This window comes from Manis pentadactyla, chromosome 3 (genome assembly GCF_030020395.1).
Source record: "Manis pentadactyla isolate mManPen7 chromosome 3, mManPen7.hap1, whole genome shotgun sequence".
In the NCBI taxonomy this organism is placed as follows: domain Eukaryota; kingdom Metazoa; phylum Chordata; class Mammalia; order Pholidota; family Manidae; genus Manis; species Manis pentadactyla.
The window spans coordinates 49,042,937-49,057,920 of NC_080021.1; the positions used below are offsets into that span (position 1 = coordinate 49,042,937).

Sequence of the window (14,984 nt, forward strand, 5' to 3'; positions counted from 1 at the left end):
CCTCCCCTACAAAGGGCTCATGCAATTCAAGTATTTTCTTATAGCAGCTTTCGTGATTGTGTACCATTGACAGCCAAACACATTCTCCAAGCTCCAAATGTTCATCTCTGGAAGCCAAGGGCAGAGTGGGCTGACCTAGAGCTCAAATGCCACGTCGCCCGCCCACCCCACCCCTGACCGGGGCTTCCCACCCCAGGAGCCGGCCCCACTGCCAGGCCATCAGTCACCCAGCCTGTGGGTATGAGAATGCTGGCATAGGAATTTGTGTTTCACCACTTTTTTTCTTACTTAAAATTTTCCCGCTACAAATGTGGCTATTCAAGTTACCACTCTGTATCAGTCAGCTTTCATTAGGTTATAATGCAGTAAAAAACAACTCCCAAATTTTGCTTACAGCAAAGATTTATTTCTTGCTTATGTTACAAGTCAGCCAGGAATTGTCTCAGCATCTGCTCCAGATGTCTTCTTTATTCCGGTATCCAGGATTGAAGGAGCAGGCCATTCTAGGTACAGAGGGACAATACGGCTCTTAAGACTTCGGCACCACAGACATCCCATATGTTTCTTCCATCCATATCCCACTGATTCTTCCAGTCACATTCCACTGACCCAAACCAGTCACTTGCTCATGCCTGATAGAAATGCAATAGGGAGGTATACTCTTCCTATAGAGAATACCTGCTTCAAATTTCATGGCAATGCACAGGATTATAATCTTCTTACAGGGAGGACAGAGAAAAATGGGAATAAAATTTATGATATATTCTTTATGTGTTTAAAAGTGGAATGTCTTTCTGGTTTCTTAAGTTATCATCTCCTCAGGACTAGGAACTTAATTTGGGCTCTGACACCTTTAAATGCATGACTCTGATCTGGAAATATGCCATATTTGCTATCATGAGGAGTTAAAGAGCCTTAGAGGCCTGTCTTGCCTGGTAGCCAAACTGATCCTGAAACCACAACTACAAAGGTTTCTGTGTGTCAATTTCAGGTCCTACTGATCTCTATTTAAAATTATAATCCTAAGTAGAACATTGTGTTTTGCTTTTATTATTTTCAAAGGTTTTCATGGACTGGAAAAATGGTACAAGTTATGATAAAGTTAAAATCTTGTTCCCATGCCCACATCCACCTACCCTTGGGAGAACAGATAAGTTAAATAGAACTTTTTGTATCACTGATGACTTCCAACTAATGGCTCTTGCTCAAACCACTCTGGGAACTTGTTTCAGGGCAGATTTAAAGCCCAGTTTATCAGACGTAGGTGAAAAACCAATTTCACCATTGTATACAATGGTGAAGTACGGGACACAAATTTATTTAACTACTCTTTTTTTCTTTCTTTCCTTTTTGCTCTTTTTTGGCTTACTCATTCAAAAAGTATATGTGAGACAACTATATGCCCATCACTGGGTAATCTCTTCTTTGTTCTTCCAGGTTTCTTAAGCGTTAATGTGCTGGCCTGGCCTGAGAAGCACAAGAGAGAGGACCTTGAGGGCTGGCCTGGGTTGGGTTGCTGGGGGAAAGTTTCAGTGAACAGGCTGACCAAGTTCAGTTCCTGTAAGTGTTGCTTGCTTTCTAGCTGCATGCTGATGGTGAAACCCCCTGAAGTCGTTATTCTGCAGTGAGGCCCTTTGGGCACCCCAAAAGTGAACCTGTGAATGCAGACTGTATCAACTGGGGGACAAGAGATGCATTATAGGGTTATTTGCTTTGGGAGGATTCATTGTGAGGGTTTTACAAATTTTAAAATCCATTTACTTTTAAAATTGGTAATATAAGCACATGACCCAAAAATCAAAAGACACAGGAAGGTTTACATTGAAGATGGAGTCTTCTGTCCTTGTTCTCCAGCTACCCAGCGCCTCCACACAGAAAGCAGCCATTTATCATTTGTATATCTTTCCAGAGATATTCTGTGCACGTGCATGCATGTTTTCTATTTGATTTCCTTTTTTTCCTTCCTTTCAGACATGGTACCTATTCTGCACTTCCTAATATGTCTCAGAGAGCTTTCCTTTCCTCTACAAATAGAGCTGCTTTATTCATTTTGACTGTTGAAAAACTAGTATTAAGTGTGGAGACTAAGGACCGAACCACTTGGGTTCAAATCCCAATTCCATCACTTCCCATCTCTGAAACGTTGGGCAAGTCACTTAGCCTTTCCATTCTTCAGGTCCCTCACAGGGGTGTTATAATAATTCAGCAATTTAGAGTATAAACAAAGCATTCAGAGTCATTTCTAGCACCCAGTAAGTTCTCAAAAGATTATTGTCTTTATTTCTGTGTATAGACGTACCATAATTTATTTAATTGGCCCCCTTGATAGATATTTAGGTTATTTCTCATCTTTAAATACTATATATAGTGCTCAGTGAAGATATATATTTACAAGACTTCAAATAGATACCTTGGGACATTTGAATTACATGGGCAGACAGGGATGGGGAATGAGAAACAAGATTTTAATAATTTATGTTTGTATAGCACTTTACATCTTAAAATAATGTCCACTCGCATTATATCATTTAAGCTTAGAACTGCACAGTGATCTCCTCCTATCTTCAACACCATCATCCCCCTTCCAAAGTACTCTCAGTATGCCTCCCGCACGTAACTCTGACTACAGCACATTATAGGTATAAAAGAAAGTGTATTCAATGACTGAAAAAAAAAAGAATGAAAATGAGATAATATATACAAGTAAGGAAGTAGAAATCAGAAAGTTGTAAACTTCAATTATGAAGCTCTTAGGGTTGGGAAGTGCTGAAGTCAGGTCTCAAGCATGCACCTTCTACTGCCATCTGGAGCTCTGCCAGCAATACTTCAGAGCCTGTTTAAAACGCTACTGTGTGGAGCTACTAATAGCTGAAGATCAACAGAAGACAAGGTAATCCTTTCCTCTCAACCAGTTATTACGGAAACCAGTGGGACAGTAACAATCTCTTTACACAATTTCTTTTAAAAGAAACTTATCCATGACTAAGTCTATATTTTTATGTGTATTACAAGGACAACTTTTATTCAGAAAACTGCTTCAAATGCAAATAACTTGATTATGTTTGCATAATCAAGTGCCTTTGGAAGGGAAACTCTAACATCATGATATACTGAGGAAAGAACAGTTAATGGAAAGAAACTTCTATCATTAAACTATGAAATATGGTTAAGGTAATTTCTGAACAAATTTGCAGAGTGTGTTATTCATATTTTTAAAAAGGCTTATAGAACTCAAGGACGAACAAGTTGTCTCCTTAAAGTAACTTAAGATATTATCTAAGGAGCCCGTGGAATTTCCAAAACACAAACAATAGCACAGCCTGAATAATTATGGTAGGATCACAATATTGCTGATTACTTACCTTCTTACTTTCAGGTTTAAATTTTACTTCCTAGTCTCTAGGTCCAAATAGGATTACCTACGTCTGCTCACCACCTGGCTGTCCTGGACCAATGTAAACATGGGGGCAGGGTGAAATGGAAATTCTCCCTGGTTAAGACATTTCAGGGAAATCTATTCAGTGTTTCCCAAAAAGATTTCCTAGATGTCAACTTACTCTCTATTCTAGCATTTCTCATAGACCACCTGTATCAGAATCACCTGGAATAGTTCTGTAAAGGGCAGAGTCCTGGTCCCTAAAGCAGACCTACAGCAATCAAAATCTCAGAAGGTGGAACCTGGGAATTTGGGTTTCATATTTAGTAGACTGAGTGGTTGCTATCCACACATAATTTTAAGAACCACAACTCAGTGATTTAGCCAAATTACTCAAGTGTTATCCACGTTTCCAGGAAAAGCTCTGAACTTCTGCATCAATTCTGGAACGTGATCTCCAAATTTCAGAAAATTACAGGAATTTGTTTTTGCCTAGAATTCTGTGTTCTTCATTAAAGTAATTTGTGATCTAATTTTGGTCCTCAAAAGACCAGAATGTAAATAGCCAGAATCAGCCTTAAAAAGGAAATTAATTGGTTGCATTTTTGTCTTTCTCAACAGAAGGCAAAGTGCTTACTAAGTCAAATTTAGAATACTAATTGCCATACAAAAGAACAGTAACAAAGCTAATGTTTACACTAGATGTAAGAATCATGTTGACAGATATTTAAAAAATACATTAGGCAAACTGTAAGTTTATTTGCAAGGTAGTAAAGGGGACAAAATGTAATGGGTCACAAAAGATACACCCCATGAACTTCCTGCATGCTGCTCTGTGATCACCTGCTCTCCTTCTTCTTCTTCTCTCCAGAGCCTTTATTATCAACTGTATGGTGAACTAAGAGTAACAAGTATTATAAATTAAACAGCACAAATATCCACAATGGTTTAGAAGAAAGATATAAATGTACCAGGGGGAACTCACTCCTGGACTGCTGAGAGATCACAGGTGGAGATGACAGTTACACTTTCATGCACAAAGCTGACTTCAATTTCGTCTATTTCAAGCCCACAATACTCAGCCAAACTTTTCGCATACCAAGATGAGATTTCCCCTGTCATTTTATGCATCCTAGAGTTCAGTTGGCTACTCCCGCACAGAGGGATATAGTCTTCCCAGCTGCAACTATTCCACACCCTGGCATTGAAGCCTTGAGCTTGTAGAGAGAGGTCTGGGGGCTCAGCTAGCTGAGGCCAAGGGAGCTGATGAGTGCCATGCCAGGGAAGCAAGTGTGTCTCCTGAAAGTCACATACAATATCATCAGAGCCACACCACTCTCCGGGACTTGTGGGAAACCACCCGGTATTCGTGAGACCCACTTCAGCCAGAGCATCTCCCCTTGCTGGGTTCCTACTTGATTTTGTCCACAGATGCCTTGTGGACTCCTGCTGCTAAAAAAAAAAATCACTGTCCCACTGAGTCTGATGGGGGCCCAAGCAGTATGGGAAAATAGGGAGCTGGAATTTTTCTTATCAACTACTTTTTCCAACTGCTATGCTAGTTTTTGCTGGTTCTTCTTTTTTCTACCACCCTTTACATGTGGTAACTCCTCAGAACTCGGTCCTTCGTCCTCTGATTCCCATTCTAACCACCCCCCATGGGAGAAGTACTCCAGTCGGACAGCTTCACAGCCATTTTTCTCTGCAGACAATCATTGCATCCACCTTCCATTCACAAGAAGGTATCAAAACTGAGGATCAGAGAAATAAGGTAATCTTCTCAAGGCCATGTAACATTAAGTGGCAAACTGGATGTGTCATTACTCCCAAAGCCCATGCTTGAACATCTGCTCGGAGCCATCTATCACCTGAGCCAAATTACATGAGTCTATCTACTTTTAAAGATAGAAACCTTGACATCATGTCAAATTTGAAATGCCTACAAATGAATTGATTGTTCCCCTCCAGAAGGGAAAAATCCTTCCCCAATTTACTATTTCTATTAGTGGCATAACCTTTTAATAATCCCCCAAATTCAAACTTAATAGAATGGAATGTTCAAAACAAATGCTATCAACTCTTACGTTGAAAGAGATTACTCCCGTCCATTTTTAAAATCACTACCCTCACTTTTATTTAGACCCTATTGCTTCATGTCTACTCTGTGTGGGATCCTCTTCATGTCTACCTGTGTCTCCACACCCAGAGCTCCTAACCCTGGAAAGCTAGCTTGAAATGAAGATTCCTGGGTTCCATCCACAGAGGTGTAGATTTAGTCATTCTGAAAAAGCACTGACACACTGCCCTAGACTCTTCTGAAAAGACTGGACCTATGTGGAACTACCAAAACTCTTCATGGTCGCTGACAGTCAGGCATAAGGCCAGATCCTGCAGATACCCACTATGAACAAAATAAACGACAGAGATGAACAGAACACAACTGGTACTGTATAAAAATACCCTATGTACAAAATACATTTATGGGATAGAATAAATTATTCACTAAATGGGATGGGTAAATGGTTGTTTGTAAAATAGCTAACTAAATACATCCTCATATCATATTCCAAAATTATCCCAGATGGGGTAAGGAGTTAAAATTAGAACATGAAAGAAGAAGCCACATGAAACTTAGGAAAAGATTAGGCAGCTTCTCTCCTGAATGATGACAGAATTATCTCCAAGTAAAAATTATGAAAGAAACTACAAAGAAAAAATCAAATTTCAATACATTGTATTTAAAAAATTCAAAATACCAAAATATAATGAGAAAGTTATGAGGCAAAATAATAAACTGAAAAACATTTACCATGAAAATGGTATTCTTTATCTCTAAAGGTTACATGATCAGACTGGGTCTATCCTTGTCAAGGAGTAAGTTTTCAAATTTTTTCATCAGCAGCATTTATCTTTCAAATAAAAATGTAGTGACATTCCAATCCAGTAAACACACAGAGGAGGAGCCGCAGTGATGGAGGGAGGGCTCTGGGCCTCCCTGACTGTCCTACTGCTCACCTGCTGCCGTCCCCAGTTCTGAGAACATGCTCACGTAAATCACAGCTGTGCAGCGCTCACAGAAGCACAGGACTTGGAGTCACGTGGGTGGCTTATGCACAAGCCGACGTCCTGCCAGCACCAGCATTTGGCCCCTGTGTCTTGTTGCAACAAGAGATACTTCTGTGGCCAAGATAGGGACTTGACTTGAACTTGGATGTATTGCACTTCAAGTTATTCATAGAAAATTATCCTCAGTTATACATTCAAGGAATGAGGCCAGAAGATAACCAAAATATTAACAGAGATAGAACTTTTTAAAATGGAAAACAAAATAATTATTTTCAATCATTCACTGTCTCAAACATTTTGGGCTGCCATGAGATAAGCTTCAAAACTTCTTAGCTGGGCACTTGAGCTATGCACCCCTAGTGTCCAACTGCTGTATCTGCAAACACTTCTTTAAACGAGCGCTGTTCAGAGAGCCTGCTCCCACCACAATAGTCTCCTCATTGTTTTCTAAACACAGGCTGTGTTCCTGCTTCTCACCTTGGTTCATACCTTTCTCTGTCCCAATTCTACTTATGTTTCAACATTCAATCCAAGCTTCCTTCCTCCATGAAGAATTTTGTGAGTCTTCAGGATGTAGTAAATCCTTCCCCTTTGAAACTGCAGCACTGACTTTCTGTACCGATTACCAGGCAAGCTGGCCTTGCAGGATCTACAGTGTCATTGTTTGCCTGCAACTGTCTCGTTAAGAGCCAAGTTTATAAATCACCTCCAATCCACTTGTCCTAAAACTTAGTTCTAGGTTCATGAGTGTATAGAATGCGTTTCTCCAAAGATATGGAGTAAAAAGTTCAGGCCTTGACATCAGATGGATATGGGTGGGGTTTAGTCCTAACCCTGTAATTCAGTTTTCTCATTTGTAAAATAGTGGTAATTATACACACTCCATAGGAGTAAATGAAATGTGAACTATTATGTGTAAATTTATAGTGCAGTCCCTGGCACAAAGAAGGAATTCAAGTATTTATTATGGTGTCTGTTGCATCCCAGACACTGGAGACACTGCAGTAAACATGGCAAACTAGTTCTTGTCCTCATCGTGCTTATAGTCTAGTGGGAATTTGGTCTCATCACAGGAACTAAATCTTAAACCATCAGGGCAAGAAAGCATCTAAAATAACTTAAGCACATTATATAGCTTCATCAATTATTTGCCTACATAGAAACAGAAACCTTCCTACCTTAATGTATCCATGTATTTTACGTATCCAGTAAAATAGGTGAATCCTTTATTTTACTTCTGATGAGATTTGGTTATATTTTTATTATACTTCTGAGATGCATCACCTAAGGCTGCAACAGCAGAAAGGAAGATGGCTCCTTTCCTTACACATGCATGCACGCACACACACACACACACACACACACACACACACACAATGTATTTCTGGGTTTATGGACTGTGTACAATATTGTAATGGTGACTGTGTTATCAGATGAACTGGCCCCACCAGGAAACTAGGTGGCCTTCTTTCCTCTCATTTCCAAAAGCTATACCCAACACTGCTTTGTCCAAAGCAGGTTCTCTGACACTTTTAACAGCTGTTGCTGAAGTATCTTATTACCATCAGCTGAGTAAATATTTAAAATAATAATAACCATTTTAAAGGCTGGTATGTGTACACATCATCTTAGTTAAACTAGGTCTTAGAATGCTGACCTATAAATTTAGGGTCTCATTTTTTCACAGCATCTGTTAAAAATGCTTCTTCTGTAAATGACTCAGCTGGTGGCTTAATACTTTCCATATAAAAAAATGTTGCAGATGGACTGGTATGTGACCTTCTGCATATCTATGAAGGGTAATCATGAGAGTAAAATGAGTATCACTAGGAAAGAAATATCAGTTATATTATAGGAATAAGATAAAGTGAGGAATTCTTTATTTTGTCTCTTACAAAGAAAAAGAAGCCTACTTTCGGTTAGTTTATTATTTATGTATTTTATGATGTGACAAACTGAGTTTCCTTAATGACATGTTTAGAGGGAAAAATAGATGGCTGTGGATTTGGCTAGGTGTTGTTTTGTTTTGTTTCTGCCTAGCTAATTGTGGTATGTGAGCACATTTGGAACTTTGTACAGGAAAGAATGAGAAGAGAGTGGCAGGCATTTGACTACGGAGCTGAAAAGACTTTTCTGGAACAGAGTAAACAGGTATGTGATAGCTTTCATGAAGAGTGCAATCGTAGACAAAGGAGAAGACATTAAAAGAGAATTTTAAAGAAGTTTTGCCATGTGCTATGTGAGAGAACTCTCCCCTCTGTTGGTGTTCCCCACTGACAATTTCAGAGTTGTGTTTGTGTGTGAGAGAAGCAGGCTACGAGAAGAGAAAGAGCCTTAAAAGCAGTTTGACAATGACATTGCACAAAAAGGTGATCATGTCATTCCTCCATTTAATTTTTCAATATAATTTTCTCTAGTGTAAAGAACACCTGAGTCCTTAATAAAGAATTGTAGAGTGCCTTATTGATGTTCAAACCAACTCCCTAAATAGTTATCCAACATTTACATAGCTCAGATAAGCCACCATAATATAAAGACATTATCAACCAAATACTTAGTATTTGTGACTGTGTTTTAATTTTTTTCTAAATAATGCATGTCCACTGTCAAAATGTCAAAAGTTAGAGTTTATGTGTACAGTTCTGTCAGCCCCAAGAGTAACTGGTAACGTATGTTAGAAATTTAGCATTAGGTCACCTAGATTTTTCTATGTATTTACCATTAATCTCTTTAGTCATTGTTAACTCTGTACATGCTACCATGGCTTTACAATTATCACCTAGTACTACACAATTTTAACCTTTGTTTTTAATACCGTTTGTGCTTAATTTAGTTTCTGGAGTCAAAGTTATCCAGTAGAATTTGTATTTGGAAAGTAATCATTTATGAAATAGGGCTCCTAAGTGTTTTTAAAAATTATTTTGTGTTTATACTGTTGTTGGGCACTTAATTCTTAGATTTGTTTTTCAGGGGGCTTTTCCCCCAAAAAGTCCAATATTTCTGAAACTCCTCCTCAGACTATTTTTTGATTGCTTATTTTGTGTTTTGTAAGAATGTAAATCTACTTCACTATTAATCTTGGCAAAATGAAATTAGAAAGTTCCAAAAATTCCAAAACATTGAATGCAATTTTAAACTTAAAAAAAAGCATGGTTTTGGACTTTGTGTGACTGTTCCTTTTATTTAGAGGATGCAATTATTTGAATTACACAAATAGTTGAGACCTAATAATATTCATGTTCAAAATCTCTTAGGCCTCATACTTCTGGGAAAAATAAATATTGAGTTCACTTATAATGCAAGGAAGAAAAGGAAAATAAAAAGGAGAATCTTAGAAGTTAAGAAGAGAAACAAATTATGCTATTATTATTTTCACATTTAAAATGACTTCTAATTAGGAGAATATCTTCTTTTCCTAGAATAGCGCCTCTAATGCTTTCTTCTGTACTGTGTCTATGGTTAATCATTTATTCAGCCTTCTGATGAAGCCTCCTCTGCTCTTCACTTCCTGCCGTTAGTTTCTGTCTACATCCTGATTAGCACAAAAGGCTGTAGCCAAGTAAGAACAGCACTCAAGAATGACTGTGTTATCCCTGCTCACGAGTTTAGATGATTCCTTATTGCTTTTTGCACATATTCCAATAACCTACCCAGACAACAGATCTTCAGTACCTTTCCATTCCCACATGACACTTTCAATTCAATCAAAAGAATGTTTAGCTCTGTTGTGGTTTTTCTATTTCCCTCACTATGACTTTCTCATGTTGTCCTTTACATAGAGAATCATCCTCTTTTGTATGTTTTAAGTCAGACTTCCTATTCCTATTTAAAACTCAAAACTGCACAAAAATACACTGGTATTTCTTCAGGAAGTCTATCCTGAATATCTTAGATATGCTAAAGATAAGGATAAACTAAATAATAGTTCCTAAGATTGAACCATACAAGACATGTTTCACTCAACGATTCATCATTTGGGAAATGTTTCATTTATTTGTCACTCATTCACTCACTCATTTAAGAAATATTTATTTACTTTACTCCAATAACTAGGGACAAAAATTTTTAGCAATATGATTAAAACCATAGGCTTGGGTTTGAATTCTAACTCTGCCATTCACTAAATACATGATTGACTCTGGCAAGTTATTTAGCCTTCTATGTCTCAGTTTCCTCATCTGTAAAATAGGCATAATAATAGTAGTCCCCAAGGCTTGTTGGGAGGATTAAATGAGGTAATCTGTTGAAATGCTTTAGCCCAGTGACGGGCCCTTGTCAGCTATTTTTAATGATCAAGAAATAACATTTATCGCGTTCGCTCCTTGTGGCGGTGACGACAGCGATACGTACACAGACCTGGTTCACTTCAGTTCTTTATTGTTGCTCGGAAGGTCGGGAGAAGGTGAGTGAGAAGAAGCAACAGCCAGAGGGAGCGAGTGAGAGGAAGAATGAGAGGAGAGAGAGAGAGCTTCTCTTTCCTGCTTATGCCTCATATAAAGGAAGCTGGCCTATGGTGATCAAGATCATGCGTGACCTTTAAGCTGATTGGTAGCATGCCTTCTGCATGAGTTGAGCACGAGCGCGGAAGCATGGGGCAAGCCTATAGGAGCAACTTCCTTATGCTAATGCCACCAAACCAGGAAGGGTGGCACTCAGGAAGCGGGTGCCATCTTAGGGCATTGGTCAGCTACAGTGGAAGGGCGGTGTTCAGCCATAGTGGGACTCAGCCTCGGCCGTAGGCTGACCCCTACAAACATTGAATTGGTCAGCATGAAATGAACATAGTATTAATTTTTATGCTTAGGATTAAATATAACTTTGAGAGTAAGGGAAACCAACTGGGCCCCACAAACTTATCTAAGTCTCAGGCATAACTAAATGGAAAATGTGCCCATACTTCTGGTGTAACAGAAACACCTCTTTCTAAGAAGCAGGCCCTGTTCTGATAGGCAGACTCCCATGCCTAGGAACTGCAGTCACGATGGGTAAGAGAGATCTATAATACTCGAGAGGGTCCCCCCATCTCCAGAAGACTCTCGTGTATGCAGAGCTTGCTTTCAACAGTGATGTGTTAAGATCCAACTCATCACCTCAGGCATGCACTGGAATTCAAGGGACCTACTAGGATCTAAAGCTTTTGTTATTCTAGCTATCATTTCTCCTCATAGTATCCCAGTAGAAAATGCTCATCTGTTGCAATGTCCTGCTTGGGACAGTGAAAGAAGAGTGAGAGTGAAGAACCGGAGAGACCTTTACTCTCTTTTTTTTTATTCACAAGACCTCTGCCTAGATACATCTGTGTGCTGATTTGGATTTTTGATAAGCTCTTTTCCCCCTACAAGTTCTAGCCTAATTCAGAGTATCCATTTGTACCAGTATGAACTGATTCTTAAAAATCAATTCTTCATACAATTAAAATCTTACTGTACAGAGCAAGCTATAACAATGATCAAATACACTAAAAAAAGGAAATATCAGTAAAGCATGGACTTTACTTAATTCATTGCTGTTCATTAGTTGTGACTGCCACACTAATGTAAGATGTTAACAATAAGGGAAACTGGATAGGGAATTCTCTGTACTATTTTTACACCTTTTCAATAAACCTAAAAGTATTCTAAAATTAAAATTCATTTAAAAAAACAGCAAAAACACATTGGTGTAGCCCTAGTCTCAAATTTTGTTCTTTCTGTGTAATCGTTGTCTAAAGAAAATCTGTTGTGCAAATTGAGAATCAAAGTTTTGCCTTCATTTTTACAAAACTACTGTTTTGTCAGAGTCAACTGAATGTTGAGAATGGAAGTGAGCCAACCATCTGCAATCCCAGTCAGTTCAAGTTCAAAGAAAAATAAACTTAAAGGCAATAATTAAATAGACGCAAAGGTACATACTAGTTCTCCACTGGATTCTGCCCCACCTCTTTCTCCCTTCCCCTGGCGAAAAAGAAAAACAGTATGAATGTGTGTCATTAGTAATGTTTCTGACATATTATTATACATAAACAGAATAGAATATCATGTGCCCTTCTGAAATAAAAGGATGACTGTAGGCATATCAAGAATTCTTAATTATGTAGTGTTTGATGGAAATAGCAAAATATAGGAGAGTTAATATTTAATAAAAGTAAAAATGTAAGGAAAAGTGTGAGCACATTGTGTATAGTATGTATCTGGGAAGAGTAAGATATGTTGCTTTTATGTTCATTGAACTATCAAAATTGTCTTTAATAAAAACAAATGATATTACTGTGAAACAGTATTTTTTGCATTAAAACTCTTAGCAAATTTGTTCAGTTAAAAAAGAGACAAATGTCAAGTCTTTTCCTTACTGTCTAAATCCCAATGTGTTGACCTAACATCCCTGCCTCTTGGGCTGGCAGCCTCTCATCCCCTTTTCAAGGCTCCTGTTCATCCAGCAGAGAGGACCTGGGAGAGGGTCTGGGGGAGACAGCGAGGGGGCGGTCTGCGCCTCCAGGTGCATCTCCCATGTCATTCAGTTCCAGACTCACTTTTGCTTTCCACTCCATTTACTTTGCTATTTATTAGTTTTGGAAACACTGTCTTCTACTATACTAAGTGGCCTCAAGTGGAGGGAGAGGCCTCCCACACTACTCCATGCTATTCTTTCCTTTATAATTCTGTGCAAGTCAAAATTTAGTCACTGGCATTATTGTGCAGAAACATTTTTTTTTCTTTTTGGTCTTTTTTCCTCTTGCTTTATGGCAAGACTGCATAGTGCTGTTGGAAAAACCACAGAAGAGTGCAGATGATGCCCCAGTATTTCTGGGTCCTATCACCTCACCTGGGCCTTCAGGGCTTCTCAGAGATTCTTCCACATGCAATAGATGCAAAGGTACATGTCTCAGTAACTTTCTCCCTAATTCTTTGCAGGAGCTTTTCCAACCACCTACTACTCCTTTCAGCATTCCTAACATCTCTCTACCACCCTCCTTCTCATCAGAGAACTTTGCGTCCAGTCACACACATACACACGTCGGAACCACCAAACTGAAATTCCTAGTTAGAGGAGTTTGTCACTTGAGGAAATGTCTACCTCAACACAAATATAAGACAGTTTTCCTCAGACTGAGGTTATCTGGGTTGGGTCAGTGGTGGCGGGCACTGTTTCAGAATCACAGGGCAAGGGTCTCTGGTTTACTCCCTGCTCTTAGAACACCCAACTGTAGGAAGGGCTCTTGTATCTTAGACTTGGTCCCCTTGCACCAGATGCAAATATTAGATGGGGAGGACTAGCCCTGTAAGGAAAAAGAAACAATTTATTGATTTTAGGATGTCCTTTTATGTCATATTCATTAGCTCCAATTCTCTGGTACCTCATCTCTGTGCCAATCAGAAGGCACCCATCTCTTGCCAATTTTGTTAGTTTCTTTCTTCCAGCACACTGGATCAGCTAATACGGAAAGCTCTTCCATCTGTGAGCTCCCAACAGTTTTATCATCAGAAGTGTCTCTAGGGCCAGGCAGCTGTAGAAGCCTCCTTAACAGCTCACAATATTGACTGGACTTGGCAGCAACTTACTGTGGAAGTACTAAACCAAAAGTGTGAGTTGGTGTTTAAACTGAAAATCTAGACATGCACTTTGCTGACCCTGTTCCCAGAAGCAAGCAGCTGTGGTCAAGGGCCCCAGTGCAGAGCTGCAGAGCTGAGCCCAGACATTCACCCCCCGACAGCAAAGCAATGCTGGCAGTGGCCGGCGGCCGTATCAGAGCTCGGGAGTGAGGGAATGTTCTGGCCGACGAGTACCAGACAAACAAAAGTCTGGTATTTGTTGAGTTCTTTGGGGTTAACTAATACATTTATTCTTTTGCTGCTGAAAAAAGGGGACTTATTGTGCTCAAAATCCCAGAATTGTCCAAAAGATCTGAAGCACTGTCCCGTGGTTACTCGCCTGGGCTTCTGTGGTATCTTCTGCCCAGTGTTCCTGTTTCTTCCCTTGCACCCACTCTACCCAGTGGCATTTTAAAGAGGCAGATCTATTCATACCATTCAGCTGCTCAAAAATTTTAATGGCTCCCATCATGCTTAAAATAAAATCCCCGTTCTTAATCCTGGTTTATAAGGAGCTACAAATCTGTCCCAGCTCATTTCCTATGACTCCTCCTCACCCACTGTGTGCCAGGTACCCTGTTCTTCCCTCCCTGAGCATGCTGAATTAATTCCTGGCTTACAACCTTTACATTTGCTGTTCTCTCTACCTGGAATGCAGGGAAGAATTTTCTCAATTTAACTTTCCTAATGTAATTACACTAATTGGTACAAGAAAACAGAATTAGAGCAAGTATATGCTTATTTAGCTATTTTTCTGGCAGATACCAGCACATATAGAGCTTTCAGTCTCCTCACCATTCTAGGAACATATTGATTACATAACCCATGGTTGTCATTTTCTTTCATATTAGAAATTATGCCATTCATTTCTCTAAGGAACAATAGTACCCATACCCTAGAAGTCTAATTCCTAGCTAAAGATTTTAGTAGGTCAAATTCCATCTACTTCTTTGCATCTCATTATATTATTTAAG

The 14,984-nt window shown here is 39.1% G+C and overlaps 1 long non-coding RNA gene across 2 annotated transcripts in view; it reads right to left on the bottom strand.

The window, feature by feature from the left end:
* Positions 1-257: 257 nt before the first annotated feature.
* LOC118935994 (uncharacterized) overlaps positions 258-14,984 on the bottom strand; it is a 41,426-nt gene continuing 26,699 nt past the window's right edge. For both annotated transcript variants that reach the window (XR_008996252.1, XR_008996253.1), the window contains one exon: positions 258-503. This is a non-coding gene — a long non-coding RNA (uncharacterized LOC118935994). The remainder of the gene's footprint in view (positions 504-14,984) is intronic.